The following is a 22,061-nucleotide window of genomic DNA, read 5'->3' as shown; positions in this document are numbered from 1 at the left end:
CAGTCACATTCACCCACACCCGCATGGTTTCATTTCTGGGATTAACTCAGAATTTAGAGAGGTTGTATTATGTTACATATAAGCCTTCCTGAAGCGTGGGACAGAATTTTTATCTCTCCTAAACCGTACTTGAAAAATAATTAAATAACCCAAAGACCTTCCCACCTAGTTTATAAAATCCATTATTTGGAAACAATCTCATAGGGTGAGTGACCTACAGTGCTCATTTTCTTGCAGTGTGATGATTTGCTTGTCAAAGAATTGTTTAAGTTCCTGTGCCACACACCCGAGAGCTTCAGAGACATGTTGGGGGGGTTGTGCAAGTCAGTCATTGAAGAGGAGGAACTGAAAGGCATCCGAGTTGTATTTCTTCCACAGTTAACGACTAAGCAACTCATTCGCACATAGGACATGGAGTCCTACAGTGACTTGATGTCCTGCAGGGGACATTACACCATTAGTTTCCATTTACCAACGGCTTTCGAGCCTCTTTGCCTCTCAAAATCGAGCTATTAGACTGGGAGTCAAAATCTGCAGAATCAGATTTACACTTCACTGTCACCATCTGCGTCACTCTAGACCGTCCATGTTCAGTGGCGAACTTCCTAAAGTGTGAGTAATGCAACAATCTGCATATTTTATACCCCATGCCCCTCGGAAAACAAATATACTTGTTTAAGAACTCCAGGGAGTCGAGCACGTTCTATTGTTGGAAGATGTGCTTTGTTACTTAAATATGCATAAACAGGACCCTCTTCGCAAGCCATGTATTAATGGAGAAGGACGCTCATCTATTCAGTTCATCAGCAGCTTCTGGCAGTTCCAATGGAGAATTGTATTCATGTAATTAATCATAATATAAACTTGCCACAATCTAGTGAAGTTTAAACCCCAAACTCTGCCTACTGTATCATGATCTGTAAAGGTAGAGATACTATAACTTATTATTTTGTTGGCTTGTCTTTGCCAGTGTGAAGTCCATCTGAGGTTGCACATCAGTCATGATTTCACATGTTTCACTGCCTTCACCTGTTTACGAAGATTCTGGGAGTACTGAAGATCTTCGTACCTACACACCTGGCCGCAGAACAGGACATGGCGAGCGAGATGGCTTTTACTTTTCCCCAGGTGTATTGTGATTATGGAAAATCCATGCTGATGACCTGTTAGTTCAAAAATAGAGGGTTTTTTGTCCACTGAAAATAGAGTTGACATACTGAATGATAAATCTCAAGTAAATCTTATAAAACTAAATTATTGTCTTTGTTGAACAAAAATGGGTTTTGCTCTTTCTCGATGATTTTTGCTAAGCATGCCTGCTATTCTGGTGACATATAAGGCACTGTACACAATCTTCGGGCTATTCGAGTCTGGAAATAGCCGAAGTGGATGGAAATGAATCACTGAATTATTAAAGATGCAGTAATAGGTTTTGTACCTGGCCAAGTTGTACCTGGCTTTTAGTCACAATGACAGACTCTTGATTACGACCCTGAACGTCAATAACCACTGTTATTTGCTTTGAACTTTAACTTGAAAATTGAACTATATTTCTACCTTTGTGAACGTGAAGATTCATGGCCATTTCAACCTATTTTTAAATGGTCTCTGTGTTTGTTTTTGTTCAGTGCTAGTCTGTGGAGATCCTATTTTCTTAGTCTAGAAATTGTTTTACACGTAAGGTGGTGTGGGACCCAGAACAAAGACTGCGGTAGCAACAATTGGAGAGCTTTGCTCCAAGCACATCGCTGTGAACCCTAGTGAAGGAGAACTGAAATAGTGGGAGGGGTTTTTCATGGTACAATGGACAGTCAATGGATCTGGGTTTATGAATCAAATTTGCATATTCTAAGAATATGGCCACAATTCTAATTAATAAGTGGCGAAACATCAAAGTGAAAGCTATAACAATACCGCAAAATGAAATGTGGTACTAGGTATAGTAATTGTCAATCTGTTCTTTGTTGTTACTCTGGAGGATCCAAAATATATCACACATGAAGTTTCAGGCGGCATTTACAAATATCTAGGAAATTCCTCCAACCTAATATTTGTCAATTCAGGTCTTAGATAGCAAAAAACTGAAATCAATACTTTTTATATAGGTTGACAAAAGATGTGCAGGTGATCTGGGAGCATTTCACAGGAGCAAAGAATAAAAGCTTAATGATCAGCCCAAAGAAGAATGTGCTCACTGGCAGCTGTAAAATCATTCCGATGACAGTTTTTCACAGAAAAAAACCCAAACTTTGTGTGGATCTGTGGGTAGGCGGCTTGATGTCTTATCATTCTATAAGAAGAGCTTTAAAAACCCAAATGCATAAATAGCAGAGGATAAAACACGTCCCAACTCATACTTGCGAGGCCAGCATTACCTTCATATCAAAATCTGATATAGGAAAAGAAAAAGAAAACTGTTTAGACCAATAGTTCTCACAAAATAGACCAAAACTCTTTAACAAAATATCAGCAAGTTAATTACAGGCGTATATAAAAAGGATACGACTTCAAAATCGGATGCAGAATCTCTGAGGAATTTGCAGATAGCTTAACATTCAAAAGATAATTCACTTAATCCATCACATTTATAGACTAAAAAAGGAAATCCATACGATTATCCTCATAGAAGTAGTAAAACCATTTGACAAAAGTTAACATCCATTCCAGACAAAAACTTTCATTAAACTAGACAGACAAGGGAATTTCTTCAAACTGATGAAGTGAATGTTGGAACCTGGCGTCTAAGGTTATTCTTCCTGGCAAGAGACAATACTTTCTTTCTAATGTCTAACGTGGAACTTGGAAAAAAATATTTTTAAAAATGTTTTAAAAAAAAGAAAATTGAACAACTCCATGTATTGATGGGAAAGAAAAACTGTGACGCGGTGTAATTATTTTTACCACTACGTGGTCCATTGAGAGCTTCATCATTTATAGAGTTCTTGTTTGTCGTCTTCCCTTTATAGTCTTTTATATGTTTCTGAGGTATTTTTTCATGTTTTCTGTGAACTCATAGTGCTCTAGAATGGTGTTTGTAATGTGTAGGGGAAAGAGGCGGGGGGGTGAACCTTAGCCCACAATTGTGTCTTCCATGTTAACCTTAGGAAGCTTGTCCGTTCAGGGAATCTTCATCTTCCTCCTCCTTTGATGCTACTTTTTCCTAACAACTATAACGGTTGTTTGTAATCACCAAGAACATAGATTGTATTTGTGTTTGATCTCTAGTCCACGTGATTGACAGCGTCCTCTGCAGGTTCTATGCAGCAATCACCTCCCACGCTCCCCCTTCTTAGTGGCGACAGACAGGGCAATGATCCACCTGTGGCAGAGCAGAAAAGAAAAACGAAAATGAGAAAGTGAGTAGGAAATTCTCCCCCAAATTATATCAGTCTTTCCGCGGCATCTGGAGGATTCATTATAGGGGGCTTGCAGACCATGGGATTTCACCACTTTTTCAAGAAAGAAACTATGAGCACTCAGGTGGGAAAAACGCCATTGAAATTGGGTTAACACACGCGCGCGGAGAAGTTAGCTCTCGCTGTAATGAAACAGTGGAGACGCTGTACACATACGTGACAGGCAGATATTCTCTGATGAAGTCGCTCACCTGTTTTAAGAATTTAATATTCCTCATTTTCTTTTCTGTCACATCAGCATATCTCAGAAGCATTTAATAGAAGTGAGGAAGATTGACACAAGGAAATGAAACTATATTGAAATGAGATTGGTTTGATGTATACATGGGAAAATGTAGAATTCAAGAAAAAGCCCAAACATACATACCTGTGACTTCAGAAGGCTACAGGACCTTGTGTGCATATGGGGTTCCACACGTGGAGTAAAGACCTGGGTGGGGGGAACCTTCAGATTCCGAGTCAACTTTCCTCCCTCATCCCGGAACACTGGAGGTTATGTACCTGCAGAAGTAAAAAAACGTGCCAGTACCTGGTGCACTCCTGACGCTCATACGCAGTACAGTGGCTGGGGAATGCACCTGAGTCAAGGAAAGCCTTCCCATCTGCAGGGGGTGACGGGCCAGGGAAGGCCGGTGTGGGGTTGCCGTGTGTACTCCGGTTCACTTCTTTCTGGCTGCCTCACCAACCACCAAGGTCTGGCCAGCAGCCCTGCCCTCTGAGGGTTACGATCGCTATGTGCCTAGCGGCCAGAGTGGAGCCTGCATGCTGGGACCCCAAGCTACCCCCAACCCTTATCTAGGGGACAGATGCGGGTGGAGTAGGCTCTCTGTCTACCCCAGGCCACACGGGAATGTTCCCAGTGACTTGATCCAATATGCTCTCCTGGAACCACCCTCCAGCATCCCAGTCCTCTGGGTCCACAGTTTAATTCTTAAGAGTCTTCCCGGGTCCCTGCTCAACTCCTCCACCTCCCCTGATGTCCCATAGTGCTTTCTGTCTGTGCACACTGCTCTAGCTCAGTGCTTACTGCACTGGGTGACAGGCTCTGTCACCCCCTCAAGGTACAAAATGGGGCTTTATCCCATCCGGTGCCTGGTGCACAGCAGGGGCATAACAAATGATCTCAGACACACACTCTGAAGTCTAGAGTCCTTTCTTATATGAGAGTTATTAATTAATTAATTAAAACAGCTGACTAACACCATCTTAATAGCACGGTGACCAGTGTAATTGGATTAAAGTGGCTAAATATCCAGACTTTTGAGGGGTAGCACTGAAAACCCCGTATCCAGGAAAACTCCCTGGGCTCAGGCAGGAAGGTCTGTCCTCTTGTGCTGGTAACTAAAAGTGCACAAAAATACACAGTAGCACAAGTGGGGGACACACATTCATCCCAAACGTGCATTTGGTCACCAGCGCCATCGTTATAAAGGTAACCATCACACAGCACAACCTGAAAATAAACATCGTTTTACTGAGTGATGTTTGTCAGTCTACAACTAATTAATGGCTTTTTCAAAATTAATTTATAAACAATTTCCAGATTCTAAGCAATGTGCAAAGAAAAACATAAAGGTTTAGAGTCAGATTCTGTTAAAAACATGGCAGACAATCTGCTATTTGTTGTGAAGTAAACCCTTAATAAACGCTCGTTCACCGGTAAATGAACTTTTACATACTTCCTGTTTCCATCCTGATTATTGAATTCCCTTGCTAAAAGGAAAAATCATGTATAAATTTTATTATTACTTTGATTACATAATTGGCATGGGTGTTCTGCTTCAACAAGTATTAATTATTCCAATTGGGTTAAGGGTCCCCAAGGCGAGACCAAATCTGAATGAATTATTTAAGGTTTCACAAAGTGGTAATAACTCGGCAAGCAACTCTAGTCTAGTTGCTACTTATTCTTAGAACTTTCCCAAATATACTGTCCATTTGACACTGCAAGTCTATGGCGTTGCCACGCCTGCCCCTACGATACGTGGCATTGGCCACGCCTTTTCGTATTTTATTCTTAGACAGCTTCAGATACGAGTGATGATTAGTTACAGTTCCTTGGCTTCAAGTAACGCCACACACTGGCTTCACCAGTTAGTGTTTGTCCCTGGACTTCTCCAGCAGGCACTGCCATTGCACTTTCTGCGCCGCACGTAACAGAATCTTTGTATTCTATCGTTCAAGACTCGGGTTCTCAGGAAGTCGTCCCTGCCCTTCTTGAGTCCAGGATCTCTAGCCCTAGATCCATCTGCGATGCCCCTTTGGACAGAAAGTTCACACAGCTTGGCCTCTGGGAAAATCTCGTGAGCAGGAGGCCAATCCAATTTGCGTGTATGGCAGACGAAGTGATATTTAAGGTAATTTTCAGCTCTGATAAAATATTCTCTTCACCAAAATAGGTTAAAAGGTTAAAAGGAGAGTTGCTTACAGGAATTTATAATTTCTACAACTTGATTAATGACCCTGTACCATTAATCTCGTGGCCTCTTGCCTCTTCAACCTCAATTCTAGATTCTTCCCAATTTAGCGGAAAACACGAAACCCAATATTCATCTCCACCTGTTCTCCCTCCAGCCTTTGAAGTCCATCTTGTCTCCGTTTCCAAGATGTTTTGAAGAAGTGCTCCTGTCTCTTAACTGTTACCTTTTCTTCAAGTCTACCACTTACTTGATTCTCATGTGATTACTTATCTACCCATTTCAACGAAGCACACCCAATTCTATGAAAAATGTCCGTACGGAACAAACGCCACCTGAGTTCATGACAGCGAGGTTCAGCCATTTCCTCACTCCTAAGTCCCATGGTGGCTCCTAGCTCCCCTTGGGCGTCCGTTTTCACCCCTCCCCCCATCTCACTAGATGAACTTTACCACAGTAGATATTTTTTCTATAATGCTGTTTTCATCTGACCATTTCTCCCCAACAAATTGTTTCTTACGGCATGCGTTAAAGCTAAAATTCTCCAGGTTTGCATTCAGCACCCTTCCCAGTCTCTCATGACAATGGCTGTTGTTCTAAGCACATTTTCCACTCTTCTCTCAACATAGATTTTCTAATACAATGCAATGTTTTCTGCTTATAATAGCATTTGTTTATTATTCTTGGAACCACTCTGCAGTATTTTATATACTTGGTCCTCGAGCAAATCTAGTTTTCCAAGTCATTCTTTAGACACTTATGTTTGTATAAGTTAATTCTGTCTTTCAACAAGTATGCTTTCTGTCATACCCTGGGTTTGCATATTTCAAATATTCATCAGTTAATAAAATCATTTCTTCCCTCATATATGTCATAGTGGATTAGTAACACCATAAACAAGTAATCTCTATGTAAACAAATAGTTGCAATGCAGTTGACGTTGTACAGACAGATAAAGCCCTGCAAACAGACAATTGCCCTACAATTGCTGTTACGTTCATAGAGAGCAGTGGAACTCGGGGGGGGGGGGGGTTAAATCTCTGTGGGAATGTAGAAAACTCAGTCAGGGGGAATTTGTTGAAACTGAGGATCTTGGCCATCCTGGGGCATTTTACTGTAATCATTCAAGGGAGGAGACACAAAATTCCTGCAGAAGCACCTAGAAAAGTATTCATGTTCTATTTTTTTCACATGGGCAATGGACAATGCCTTGCCCAGGACGTAGTGTGCACTGTCTGGGTTTTATCCTGTAGGGAAGTTTATAGAAAGAGCTTCATGAGACACAAAGATGAGACTGTTTCAGCAACGTGTAACGACACTTTTGCTAGGAATAGGATGATAAGCTGGGCTGGGTTATGTTTTTTTAAAAAAGGACTAAAGAATAGTCTTCTAGATGCTAATTTGTTAACTATTCAGAGAAATTTACAGTTTTAAAACTCTGAAAAATGCTCCACATCTTTGCTGTTCACTATAACAGTCTAGACTTGGAACGCAGCCTTACGGGGGTCGTGGCATTATATTTTAGGACGGCTTCCAAGCAGGGATAGACCCTAATGACTAACTGGCAAAACTCCAATAGATTTTAGATAAAAATCTCTAATTAAGTCTCTCTAGTCCAAGCATAATTTATTGCAGATTTCCCCCAAATTCCCTACAGATTTCGACTGCCTTTGGAAACACTGCCTGAATTGCAAATTGATTTAATCATTTCCAAGTCAAGCCATAACAATCTATCCATTGTTATAAATGACAATGCTTTCTACTTCTTATTCCTCTGTTGGAATGATATGCATAAGTCATATATTTGTTTCACTCTATATCTTAAAATATGTTATCTATGTGTGGCAAGAGAATATCTGGAAGCATTTTGGAAAGCTAGCAATGGTGCATTCAAATAAATCACTTAACTCTACTTTTTTACAACTATCTCTCTACGACAATCAAATAGCTACCATTCCACAGTGAGGAAAGAATGGGGGGAATATCATTTTAATTTCTCTCTAATTTCAAAAACATATAATGCCTTGTGGTTCTCTATTTAAAGAGAGAGCTAAATATTAACTTTCTGATTAGAATAGTGCCATGGTTGTACCATAAATGATGCTCACTCGTATCATTCTTTAAATCTTTTAAAAATATTTACAAATATTATCTCCCTGGATTTGCACGCGAATCTGTCAACAATGTTTTCTTTTTTTTTTTAGCTTCCATTTTTTAAATTAAAGGCACACACAGATTCAAGGTCACACACTTGCACGCACGTGATGAGTGACAGGCCAGGAAGCTGACATTGCCTATCTGCTACAAAGGTGTTCCCGGCCTCCCTTGAATGCAGCTGCAGAAAGGGGGTCTTCTCAGGGAGAAGACCCTTGAGACAGTAAAGCCCTCTTTCCCACAACGGGAAAGGGTCCTCATGTGTGTCCCTGTGGGAAATAAAGGCCCCATCTGAGTAAGCACAGCCTCACAGCTGCTTCTTCCTGAGATTCAGGGCATGTCTTCCATCACTGTTCACCGACAGGGGGTGAACCCTCTCTTCCTCCCACCGAGATTCTGGGGTTGGGCGTAAGAATTAAACTAACGTAAGACAGATGAACAGGATAAAACCATGTACATTGTATTTAACATTTTTACATGTACACAGGAGTCTTCAAAAAAAAAAAAAAAAGGACCTGAAGAAGGCATTAGGCCAATAGCTTACATACGGTTTTAAACAAAGGCTGATCAATTACGTGGCTTTGACAAAACAAAGGGGCTTTGACTAGGGGCTGTCAATTGTGGGACAGGGATGAGGAAATATTCAGAGAACCTAACAGAAGGTAAGGGTTGTTTTTGAAGATTTGTTTCTACAGGCTACTTGGTTATTGGCCCGCAGTCTCTGGGGATGAGAATGTTTCATTCATCCAGTCCTGCTAAAGGAATGCACTTTCTCATGAGAGATGTTATGCCTGCTTTTAGGGAGAAATGGGGTGGTCAGGAATCACCTTTCTGCATCTGCTATTTTTCGAGTGCCTTCGGCTGAAAATGACCAATTTGCCAAAGTGGTATATTTTGGAGTGGCTTGTTCTGAATGTCTTCCCATCATTTTATGCATCAAATATGCTTACTTAATCTGTTTTTTTTTTACTCTTATTTTTTATACCTTTTTTTCCGAATGGAAATCAAATCAAATTATGTACATAATCTTAGCCAACTTATGTTTATTCGTTTCACTATTTTATTGCATGTGTGATTTGCATCCCTCAATAGATAGCACCTCCTCATTTTTCCTGATATAAATAATTATACAATAAAATATTTGAGTGTAGAACATTTCAAGTTCACTGTTGCAAATGCAGACTTGTTGAAATTTGAGTTTGTAGAACACTGCTGTTATAATTATTCATACGTTAAATGCCTAAAGATAAGTTTTGAGAGACAAACAGAAGCTAGAATGTAAATATTTTTTGGCTTGCCTAGAAGATTGGACTTTGTCCTATTACACTGGAGTTCATGTATAAAAAATGAATAGTTTTAATAAAAAGAGCAGAATATGACATGATCAGGTTAATAATTATTTTAATTGGATCAGGTGTCTACCACACAATCTGGACACCAGCAAACACTGATGTGGGTGGAGAAGGCGAGAGTGGAAAACAGAGAAGAAGACATATACCTAAGTTGGTTTTGGAGCTCAGGATAATTTGATATGAGACAATAGACAAGGGTGAGTGCCGATTGAAGAGCAGTTTCCTGAAGTAGCACACACACAAAAGATGTGTGGAATGCCTGGAATGCCCGGAACTGGGGCTGAAGAGGTGTGGACTTCACAGCACACAGTCTGAAGTCACGTGCTGGTTAACGTACGTTGAGTTTGGAATGCCAGTAAAATACCAATGGAGAAATCCAGTAAGGAGCTAAGTAAGGAGCTGGTTTAAATTCAAATCAGACAGCAAGGCTATGATTACAGGTAACCATTACATCTGGATTAAAGGTAATCATTAACATATGGATTCTAGCTCTTATTGAGGTCAAGGAATTGCTATTTGGGGAATGAACAAATTTCAGTAATAACAATCCTAAATATATTATAAGCATACACCTACAAATCATCATTCATTTTAGGTAATTCAACTAAATTATTTATTCTCATACCTGTAAACTCAAGTTATGAAAACAATAAAAGTGCCTTCTTATAAATAAAACTTGATTAGCTAAGTTATTTACTTAATTGACAATTTTGTCTTACAGAGTATATTTGTTTGCTGCTCCTGGGGTTATGGACATTTCAAGGTGTTGTCCTTATTTACCCATGTATTCACTTCATTTATTTAATACTGTAATTATAACTTTCTTTATAAAGAACTTGGACACGGGCTTTAATTTTTGTCAGGTTCGAATGGTGTAGGTAAAAGTTTAATTGGAGTGTACCAGCTAGACTGAAACTCATTGTTGCTGTTCAACAATAATTACTTCTTCTTGATCAAGATCATGCTCCTCACCTTTAGCTTAGACTAGAATGAGTTGTCTTCGGTAACATCGCTCACTCACTGCTAATGAACAGGCACACTCGGGTTTTCCTTACCCAGTCTCAGTGCTTTTCCAGGTGGGCAAGAGGCAGCTAGATCTCTACCGTGATCATCATCTCCTTCCATGAGTAGAGTGGGTGGTTGGCTAATGTCTTCTCAGGCTGTGACTACATTTCCCATCCACCTTTGTTTCTACATGGATGGGAGATGTAGTCATTCACTCACTTTATCTTTCCCCTGTGCTTGCTGTTCAGATACTAATCAAAGAGTGAGCTTAGAAGCCTCAGGCTGAATAAGGCAGACCCTCCATTAGCCTGAGCCATGAGTGGCTTCACAGGGCAAAGCTCCCCATTATTCCTGTTGACTTTCCTAGGGTGAGGAATACACTTCCAATGAGCTGCTGAGAGTTCATTGTTGATTTGTTAGAGCAGCTGGCTAGTGTGGCTTGAAGTTAAATAATACAGCAGGGAATTCTGAACCACAGGTGTAAGTCCTGAATAGTGTCCTGTTAAAAAACACCCACAGGGCCAGCCATTGGGAAAACTCCAGTCTAACTTCGTTTGCAAATCAAGTTTCTTGAGCACCAGCATCCACAGATTCCTTTAAGGAAACAAAGAAGTAGAGAGTAAAGTAGCGTTGCTGGGGGCAACTAGGCCCTTAAAAAGTCATCTCACTTGTTTCTCATGAAATGTTCCTCTATGCATAAAACAAAATAAAAGCCTTTTAAAGATAAAGAAACTGAAGATAAAAGAGCTTAAGTGCCATGCGGAAGGTCACAAAGCTACTGTCAGCGTTCGTGCCCAGAAGCATATAACCCATGCTGGAGAACCCGCATTCCGGAACTACACCACCTGCTTTCCAACAGAGCCCTCAACGTTTCTGCTTCCCAAGACATCGCTGCATCTTCTTAAAGAGACAACTAAAAGTAATTTCAGAAATTCATTCTTCAACAGATACAAGCTCCAAGCAAACACTCCCATGTAGAAATGGTGACTCTTCAGAGAGACGCACGATAACCAGTGATAACCAGATACGGAATCTCCCGTTTTTCCTGAGTTCACTTTACGCTATTTCCCTTTCACGAAAGGTCTACGTTAGAGTACCTGTGTTCAGCACCCGAGAAATTTCCTGGGAATCACAATCCCTCTCAGCATGAAGCGGCCACAGCCCTGACCCGGCGTCTGGGAGCCTCTGGGCTGCCTCTCCATTTACTCTGTGCATCTGCTGGCAAGATGCATCCTAAGGGTCAAACCTACGAGAGCTCCTAAGGGAGTTACACTGGACGTAATTGTTTCAACGTGGTGAACAAAATAACGACCTCGTGTGTGCGTTGAACTTGCCTGTGCGCCGTTTGCACTGCTTGCACTCAGAGAGAAAACATCCTGAGAGCTGCTGAAGTCCTATGAGTTCCCGTGGCAAAGTGGTCTCTCAGAGTCAGCACCCAATAACGGACAGAAGGGAAAGTCAGCTGCTCGAGTAGACCCATGGGTGTCCAAAGCCTTCTGTGTATTGACCATACCATCCCTGCTTTTACTGTACGTTAGTGGTGTTTTAGGTTTTACGTGTTATTTGGTATGATTTGGTGGGTTCTTTGGGGGGACTGGGAATGCTCACAAATTTCCCAGATAAATGAATAGTAATTGCTTCTTTGCTTCATGCCATTTTGACTCACGGTGTCATTGGAACACTTGACTTTCAGACGGCAGGGGAGACCTGTGTGAGGGTGTCATTTATGTGAAAGATGTGTGTTTCGGGAAGATGCAGCCAGGCCTGCAGTTTTGGAATTATGTATATTCATTGGCTGAAACTTGCAAAGGATTAGGGAAGAGCAATCTCATTTGTAATCCTGCACATGCGGACGGCAGTCAAAAGTCTCCCTGAAGGTGATATAAAAGCAAGTGATGACTGAAAAACTCTCTCAGAAATACAGATAGAGGCCTATGGGGTCACCTGAGTCATCAGGGAGAATCTAAATTTACTTGAATGCACTGAATCTGAGAACACTTACCAAATAAATGGCAGGAACATAAATCCTGGACCAAATAGCTGTTGTATCAGTGAAATAGATAATCCGGACCTGCTTTCTGTTGTGACCCTTCAGTGGTTTTATCCTGGTTGTGGACAATTAGAAATTGGCATTGGTATTGAGACTAGTCAATGAAGCCCATTTTTCTCCACAACCACAGCAGACACTAATCTCAAAAATTCACCTTCCTGCAACCATCCTGGTGTGAACCAGAAGAGGGACGATGAGGAGAAGGAGACGGAGGACGAGGAAAAAAAGACAGGACTAAGATATATATTTTTAAAAGAAAGTCCGTAAGGCACCTGCCCTCCCCCCACGAAGCCCTGCTGTTCTGTCACCACATCGGCTGCACCTCACCCTCGGCAGACTGAGTTTCCCACACGCTAACTTCCATAAAGTCACTCCCAGTTTTATTTTCTGGTTTGGAAGCCCCCGGTGCATGAGAAGCAAATTAGAGGAGCAAGTGAAGATCTGATGACCACGAGACATGCCAGTGAGACAACAGGAAAAAGAGAAATAATGTATATATAGACAATATTTGCATGTCCAAAGTTGGAGATATTTGGTACCATTAAGGGAAGGCATAGTAGATTTTATATGCCTGAGAGCATCATTGTATTATATAATACGATTAGAATCATTTGTACTGATGAAACTTAGTCTTAAAGGAAAGTTAAAATATTTAAGTGTTGTTGTGAGGGAAGGGAGGGATATATACATTAATATACTCAAAAAGGGCAATACCCGTTCATTCACTGTTCATCCACCCAATATGTACTTAGCATCTTCCGTAACAGACACTGTCCTGAGTCTTGGGATTCGGAGATCGGTGAGACACACAGACCCGCTTTCACACTGGCTAGGGCTTGGATAATGAAGGCAGAACACTGTAATTCTGTTTGTAAGTAGCAATATCATGACGCATACCGAGCAGGGAAATTGGTACCCAGTGGCACCTTCGTGCCAATTAGGAAAATACACACCTTCCTCGAACACTGTGGAACACCATGGCGCACAGCTTGGTGGGTGGGTTACAGGATGCAGTTTACTCTGTCTCTACAGGTGCTCTTGTGTGCGGATGACCTGCCCTAGCGTACGTGGTGACAAGGTAGAGGGGACAAGGAGAGCATTTCACATAGTCTGGAAGTTACACAAGAGGACTGCACAGTTGATAACACCGGGGAGAGAGAAAGAAGCATCAGGGATGAGAATGATGATGACACAGGACATGAGACAAGCTGGCCAAAGCATGTGCGGGGGTATGCACGCGGAGAAGTGCTTCCCGCATCCGCCAGGCTTCCTGTGAGGCACCTGTGTTGAGCACAGGAAAACAACATAGACCCAAGTGAATGCAGAGAAAAAGATTTTCTCTTAAATCTTTTATGCTTTAAACAATAATATAATCAGGTTTTTTCTTACTTGAGTTTTTGATAATCTTTATAAGTATTATAAATATTATTAACTATATCAAAACACATGCCAACTGCTGAGTACAATTAATATAGTACTATCTAGCTCTGAATATAACTGGAAATAAGGAAATATAGTTTTAAATGTGGAGGCATGACTCATCTGTGAGCGCCAGAGGAAGGAGGGATAACTGTGTGTGCTCTCTGCTTCAGTTCCTCCTATTCTGTTTAATACAGGTAAGGAACCCTTAACAAAGGAAAGCTTGTACTGGATGAAGTCAAACAGGCAAGGGGAACGTTTGTTCAAGGCTACCGCGATAGAGGAGAGAGACCAGAATGCAGCCTGAACTCAGCACCACCGGGAGACGAGCTGGGAGGGATGGGAGGTGCTGGGATGAGCTAGTGAAAGCACTGGGCTGCACCGTGAGAGGCAGAGCAACACTTCTCCCTGACGTTTTACATTTTAAGGCATGACTCCTAGGTCCTTCTGTAAAACATTCCTTGGTTTTAATATTGGGAAAAGGCTTTACAATTTTTTTACACGTATATCCGAAGGGCAGAGAAAAAATTTACAACCACCAGTTTTCTGAAGAAAATGCTCTGAGAAGAAGGAGGTCAGCGTGCAGGGTCAGGAAGAAGCCTGTTGAAAGCTGAACGAAGCTGAGGGAAGTATTAAGGTGGTCTCGGTCAGCACAATCTCGTCCTTGATTCTAAGACAGGTCAAGTCACCTTGTTCATGAAGGGGTTCTGTGAGTAGAATTTCCTAAACAATTATTTTTGTGATTGTTTCTTAGAAATGTAAGAGCCATACTCTGTATCTTTAGCTGGTAAGCATAAAGTTCATTTGGTTTGAATATCTAGTAAGTGGAACAAAAGATATTTGTTAAGTAAAAAGCAAATCTGGACTCATGAAAGAAGAGATTTTGTTACGATCTGCGAGCATCTCAGAGCATCTCAGGGTCGGGCTGAGAAGGCGGGGCACGTCAAGGAAAAAAGACCGGGACATGTGGAAACAGAATGATAGGATGGTGTGATGGGCTAGTGGAGCAGAAAGCAGAGAGGCTTGGTGACTCCCCGACACTTGCTTAAACTCCCAATATCTGCTGAAAATCAAGAGAGGGCCAAATTTCAGGGACCTGAGCCTGCTGCTGTCGTAGGTGAGCTGCGGGTCACCTGCAAGTCTTTTCTAAAGGATGGCTCTTTACAATGTGACTTTACTGGATCACAAAATGCTGGCAGATTTCTCCACCATCACTTTTTCCCAGGAGCACAGGCTCTGATCAATTTCTCCATTCTCCTAGTTAGGTCGAGCCATAAACCTAGCATACGTTTTTATCATTTTATATTTAAAATCTATGTATTTGAATCGACCAATAAAAGAAAGAAGTTGAACCAATAATAAATGAATCCCACTTCTATAGATTTTTAAAGTAAATAAGCCAAGCAATAGAATCCTTACTTCTGATATTAGAACTTTAGAGAAGTTTGGAGAAAGAAAGTGGACTCCTTTAGGACCTGATGGGACGCTAAAAGTGTGAACGAGCCTTCGCTGCAGCTCAGAACACTTAGAGGGAGAATTGCAGGGATCCAGTTTCAATCAGGCACTGAGATGCAAAGTTAATCTGCAAAATGACCTCCACCTAAGCAGCAGTTCCCGGGGCTGGGGGTGGGGACGGTGGAACGGCACGGTGCTGTAGCCGGGAGGAACCGCTGCTGACAACATTCCATGCAGATGTTTACGTTTTGATCTAATGTTCTTTCTAGACATGTTCCTTACGTCACCTAGAACTCCACTCTGCTTTCCTCTTTCTCCGCAGGTCACGGTACACTGTTTTTTATCCAAAACCATAGCTCCCCTGAGATTTTGGCTCGCATTTAGATAAGGACTATTTGTTACTTGTATTAGTGTTCTAAAATACATTTAATTCTTACACCTTTATATTGCATTTTGTAAGTGTGTGCAGTACTTTGCCTGTTAGATTAGAAATTCCTTGGACATGAGGGTTAACTTTTCAACTCTCGAAGTTCAACACAGTGATTTGAAAATAATACATTAAGACTTTATTTATTGTCTAGTTCTCACATACTTTTCATAAATTTGTTTCATTTTTGTAATATTTTCTGATAGTTTGTCAGTTAAGTGTTATATTATTTGTAAACATGGATTGTTAGAAATATGAGACACTGAAGTTTTATTTAATCCAATTCACTCCTTTCATTGATAAGGCATTTGAGGTCCAAGAGGTTGTTTTTACCTAATTAACACTTTTGAACGACTTGTTAATTTAAGTAGTAAGGTGCATCATTTCTTCATACACTAAAAGAGGTACATGGCCCCCCATATGGTTAAGAAGTGCTGACCTGGATGATTTCTAAGCACTTTCACACTTTTCACATTATTTATCCCATGCAATATATGTGGATACTCATGCAAAAAAAGTGTGTGAGAAGCTGGCATAAGTGAAGCCATTTTCAAACGCAGTCCAGGAGGCCATTTCAGAGAAACTGCCTCGCTCCTTGAACCTTGGGAGTGTTTGAACTGGGGAAAAATCACGTTTGGACACCACCAAACCACAGTGTATATTCCAAACAGTTGTTTGTAAAGCTAACAGGAAAGCAGGCATCCTGACTAGGATGACTGAAAATTAAGGACATTATTTAGAATTGGCACCACCATGTAGAGCCAAAGAATAACTTAGTCTCTTTGCATCAATAGAAATTCCTTCCTTCAAGTAATTATCTCCCTTCCCTTTCTCCCAAGTTCCCCTCACCTTCACCTCATAATCGAACATGATTCGGGTTTCTGCCTGAATCTCCTAAATAACTATTCTTTGATCTCAAATAGGTGGTTTTTCTCACTTTGTTTTTTCATTTTATTTTTAAGGTTAACAAGTAAGAAGTTGAGGAAACGATTTCTTGAAAGGAATTCACATTTTAGGTGTTCGGATAACGCGGCTCACAGTGTCACCGTATCTGGAGAAACTGCCTCAATGCTTTAATCGATGATCACAGTCTACTTTGATGAAGCATTGCTGCATAATAAATATTTCCACCTGGAGCGAAGTGCTCTGCCATGATGAGACGTGGCTGACCGTTTGCAAGACTGAGCCTTGAGAGCATGATAACCCACTGCAATCTCAGTCGCAGCAGAAGCCAGACAAAGGCTTCAGCATCCTGGGAGTCAGGGAGAACTCCTCCTGCAAGCAGGGAAATGCGCAGCGCCTCCCCGAAGCACACAGAGACATAGATGCCTACGCATAGCATTTAACCTTTAGGTGTGCTTTTTAGCTAACTTCTTAAAATTATTGAAACTGCTTATTCCATCGTAAAGTAAAGATATGTACATGTAAACATAGTCCATGCATTCGAGAAACAGTTCTTTGAAATAAGAAAATATTACTGAAGTGAAAAAATTCACAGACACGACAAATCACAGAAGTAAATTAAAAACGGCAAGATTTGACATTACTTTGCTTCTCTCCAGAGGCCTTGCTTGTCAACCTGAAGTCCCTTGGAAAACAAAATAATAAAACAAGCAAACAACAAAAATGTTCAGTTTATCTATTGTTGATAAAATGTTTGCGATAATGAGGCTCAGTGGTTCTTTCAGTGTTTTGAGACTTTAGATCACGTGTGTGTGAGCCCTCTCCATCAAAAAAAAAAAAAAGAAAAAAGAAAAAACAAACTATACATAAGACAAGATTTTGCACGTATTTTGCAATATTCTCTGTGAATTCCAACTGGGACTAGATTAATAACCACTGCATTGCCCTAGATAAACATTTAAATTCTCCGAGGCTTCGTAACATTTTCTGTAAACGTTGTACTAGATGAAAGAGGTCTGATTTGGGATGCAGGGAAAGCCTCTCCCCTCTGATGCTTTAATAACAGACGTCTTGGATCTTCACACGTTACCAGTAAGGTTCTAACGAGGCTTCAGCACAAGGCTAAAAAGGGATTGTTTTTAATTCTGCCCTTTGAATCGAAGTCAAAACTCTGACATGTTTAGCTGTGTTGTGAGATGCAGAGTTGAAAATAGGCAGCCTTTGTCTTTGAAGAGCTTACAGTGTAATATTAGAATCAATCATATGAGTAAGTTGAAAAATTAAGAATATAAGCATACTCTACAATATGAAATCACAAAAGAGTGAAGTAACCCTGTTAGAAAATATGTGAATAGTAATGAAAGTGGTAAGAACATTGGCTATTGGAATATATTTACATATTTACAATAGGTAGTGGAGTGGAAAGGCGGGCTAGGTCATGGCATGGAATTTAGGTGCACAATTTTTAAAAAAGCGGTGAAAGTTCAAAGCAAAATGCTCCGAATGGTTACCTCTGCATGAAGTTGCAGGAAAAATGTCATTCTGACACTCGTTAAAATGGTAAGGGAGGCTTTATCCAGGACTGTTGTGATAGATGTGTCAAGGGTATGACTATGGGGGTAGAGGTCAAGTTCAACTCCAAATACAACAAAAATGAGACATTTATAGCCAAGGGCCAGGTTGAGTGGGTGGGTCATTGGATGGAAAACTACTAAGAGCCGACATCTTGTTAAAGGGCACTTCTTGTTCAACTGACATCCCAGGGTTTTTATGGAAGGCAGGCCAGGGTGAGCAGATATTAAAGGTGAGACACTTTTCTCGAAATGCACTCCACAGGATTCTTGCTAAAGCAGGACTCTGCGAGGATGGACGTGGAAAGCCAGGTGGAGGTGCAGTCAAGCAGGGGACTCAGAGGTTTCTGACTACAGTCTGGGCAAGGGGACAGTCTTCGTCATCATCAAGTGCTAGGAGCATGAAAGCAGCATGCGCAAGTATTTGAGTAACAGAACTGTTCTGCGTCTTGACCGAGGTAGAGCTCACACACTCCGTGTATTGTTAATACTCACGGAACCGTACATTGCATTGGGTGTGTTTTACTTCAGGTAATTAACATACCTCATTACAAAATGTAAAGCCAAAAATATAACAGGTATAAAATGTAGTATAAATTAGTGCCCCAAAGTCTCTCTCTCCCTCTCTCGCTCCCTCTCTCTCTCCCTCTCTCTCTCTCTCTCCCTTCTCTTTTAAACACACACACACACACACACACACACACAGGACTGTTTTAAGTCCAGGCAAGCAGAGCACCTGTTTGCAATTTGGGGCAGCAGAATTATATCCAATGGCTAAAAGTAAAACAAACGCAGATTTTGGCTTAACTCAAGAAATACTCATAATTAAAGCATCACAATAAAGTACAATGAGGGGTTCGATGGTCAGTTAGCATGAATACTTGGGAGAAGATTTGAAAATGCAACCGGGGATGGTACTGGATAATCCAAGTCTCTTCCACATCCAAGTTCCTGTGTTTCTAGGACTTTAAAAGCTTTCTGTCCAAGTATAAAGGAAAGGCTGGTTGCTACTGGGTTTTCGAGCTCTCTCCAGTGGGAATCAGAGAGGCGATCACAGAACGGAGGCATAGGATCTAAGCAGAAACAAGCCTGGAGCCCTCTAGGAGACCTGCCCAGTCCCATTGGTTGGAAAGCAATACAGAAGCTTGGAGGGAAGAAAAGGGAAACAGTTGTCGAGCATCTTAGTATCTTTATCTCTTAGGAAGAGGATGCAAGAATAACACCTTCCTCTTTTACCCTGCAGATATCTGACTCTTATTTGTTTCCTGTTTTGTTTTTTTAATGTTTTGCTTTGTAGTTAAAATGGACCAAGAAGCTATAGATGCATGCTAATGACATCACTGGAATGATTATATAACTGAGATAGATTTGACATTTTTATGCTCGACAACTTAACCCAGTATCTGAGTAATAAATATTCAAAAGTGAATTTGATTTGCAAATTATGAGTTTAGAATATTTACAGATTTATTGCCAACAAGATATAATTTAGCAGAAAATTATCAGAAGCTTCACTCTTACTATTCTGTTTTCTCACTGTTTTTACACAATGGTAGCCATAATTGGGGCTTCTTCCTTCTGAAAATCTGAGTTGACTTTTCCCTCTTCCCTTCACTCCAGTTCCCTGAATTGTATTATCTGCTTACTTCCCTTCTCAACTATCAATATTACACACACACGCACACAAACACGCATGCTTTTTAAACAAAGAATACAATTGAGTCATGTATGGTCAATTAGAATGTAGTTATTATATCTAGAATAGCACACAGCAAGAAGAAAATATCAATTTAATAATGATATTTTATCTCGACAAAAACACTGTATATATTAGAATATCTATAGGTATATATCTTCTATATCTATATATTCTAGATATATATCTTCTATATCTATGTTCTAAAATATAGTTCCTGGGGAAAATATTCTTGAAGAAAGCCGCAAGTGGTAACTCTATTATTCTTACATGGTTAGAACTATAATTCAGTCCATGCCTCCTCAGAACCATGTTACGGTTCTTGTGACTTAATGGTCTGAAAAAGAAACAGCAATTCTCACTAAGTGAAACATGTTTTCTTTAGGTATTGAAAAAACCAGATGGGGAGATAGCAGAAGCCCATTTTTACGTTGTTTATTTAGTATGGAGTTAACATCACATTTATTCAGTATTCTTTTATGTAGCTACATTCTGTATGAGTATTAAAGTTCATAGATTGAATTTATCTATGTCACCCTCTTTAAAAATTAAAAAAATCATATAACTGTCAAAGAGTTTTCATTAAACTCAGGGAGCGGAGTTTTAAATTATTTAGTCCAACTTAGTCTATGGTAGCAACCACTAGCAATCAAAAAGAATGACTTCTCCGGTCCAGTTAGTTGAAGAGCTACCACCAGATCTTCCAGTTCTGATTCTTAGGCTCATTGTTGTCACACTTAAAAAAAAAAAATTTTTTTTCCAGGTTCCCTCTAAGTACCTTGACCTGGGGAGTCTCGCACCTTCACAGAATAGAAAGGAGGAGCCGCCTTACTGGAAGCATGGGTCCTGGCGGTCACCGCGGCCCGAGGTCACGCAGAGCCCTCGGTTATTAATGACTCCGCAGAGTAACTCGGAGTGAACTTTCAACTCCAATTCTTCAGCGTTGTTGGGACTACAAAGCATTCTAAGCGGCAACATTGTAAAATCTTTATAAATTAAATACACTGGCATTTCCTGGGCTCGCCCTCTTTTATCACAGCTCGTTAGCATAAAAATAAAATTAACTGGGACTTCGGGTCCTCTGGGAGTTGGGCGCTCCTACTTTTCTCAGCAAGTTAACCTTTTAAATCCTAAATAATAAAGAGGGATCGTGCCGCCAACATCATATTTACATACCTAATGGCAGGTTCTTTATAACCATTACCTCATAACATTCATAAATATTAATGGAGGTTCCCTGAATAAATGAAGAAACAAATAAGGGGTTGATCAGTGGAGTAAGTGACGTACAAGGTAGCCGAAAAGGAAGGTGAACAGAAACTGCCTTCCGGGGGAGGTTACATTGGGTGGTGTAGGAAATGAGGTCATTGACGTTTCCTACACTAATCCATAGGATTTAGACACGGACTGCCCAGGGGTCGCCTTCCCCCAGACCACACCAGCTGGTGCTAAAATAAGAACACAGAAATAGTAAAACCCAGGGTAATTCTAGCTTGGGTTGCACCAGGAGAGGGGGGGACAGCGCCCCCTGCAGTCTAGCTGCAGGAAGCTCTGGTCGATGCCCCATCCGGACAGCTTGCGTCGCAGACGCCCTGGGCTATTTGCCTACTTTAGACTCCTGGTAGAAACTCCTGCCACCTGTCGCCAGCCTGATACATTCCCCACAGACACCATCTCCCAGGTTTACTACCACCATCACCAGACGAGTCACAGCTGCCTTCGGCTCCGAGTGAAGGAAGATACTTAGGATGTCAGAAAAACAAGAGGAAAAATAAATAAACACAGCGAGCCCAGGAGTGAGTTCACCATACAAATATATACCGTCGCGGTCTGGACGCGAGCCGGAGGGAAGTCACAAAATTACATCATCGAAAGGGATGCCACAAAATCAGCTCTATTTATCAAATTCTATGCAGCCATAAACCCCAGCACTTATTCTATCTAGGAATATTTTTCAGGCTCTGAAAACTGCGGAGAAAAATCGACCCTCCCCGAGGAGTGCCCCAGAATATGGGCGCCTGTAAGGTGGTGAAGAGCATTTTTGCCTGTCCCACCGAAGGTGTCCAGCGCAGGTGTATTGATTTACATAACTGGCTGTTAAAATACTGAGAGTAAATACAGCAACATATCCGTTATAGTTCCTCGGTGCAGGCTTAACAGATACTGTTATCGTTCTGAAAACCAGTTTAACAAAGG

This window comes from Desmodus rotundus, chromosome 12 (assembly GCF_022682495.2).
Source record: "Desmodus rotundus isolate HL8 chromosome 12, HLdesRot8A.1, whole genome shotgun sequence".
Taxonomy (NCBI): Eukaryota; Metazoa; Chordata; class Mammalia; order Chiroptera; family Phyllostomidae; genus Desmodus; species Desmodus rotundus.
Note: the sequence above shows the minus strand (reverse complement) of the source record.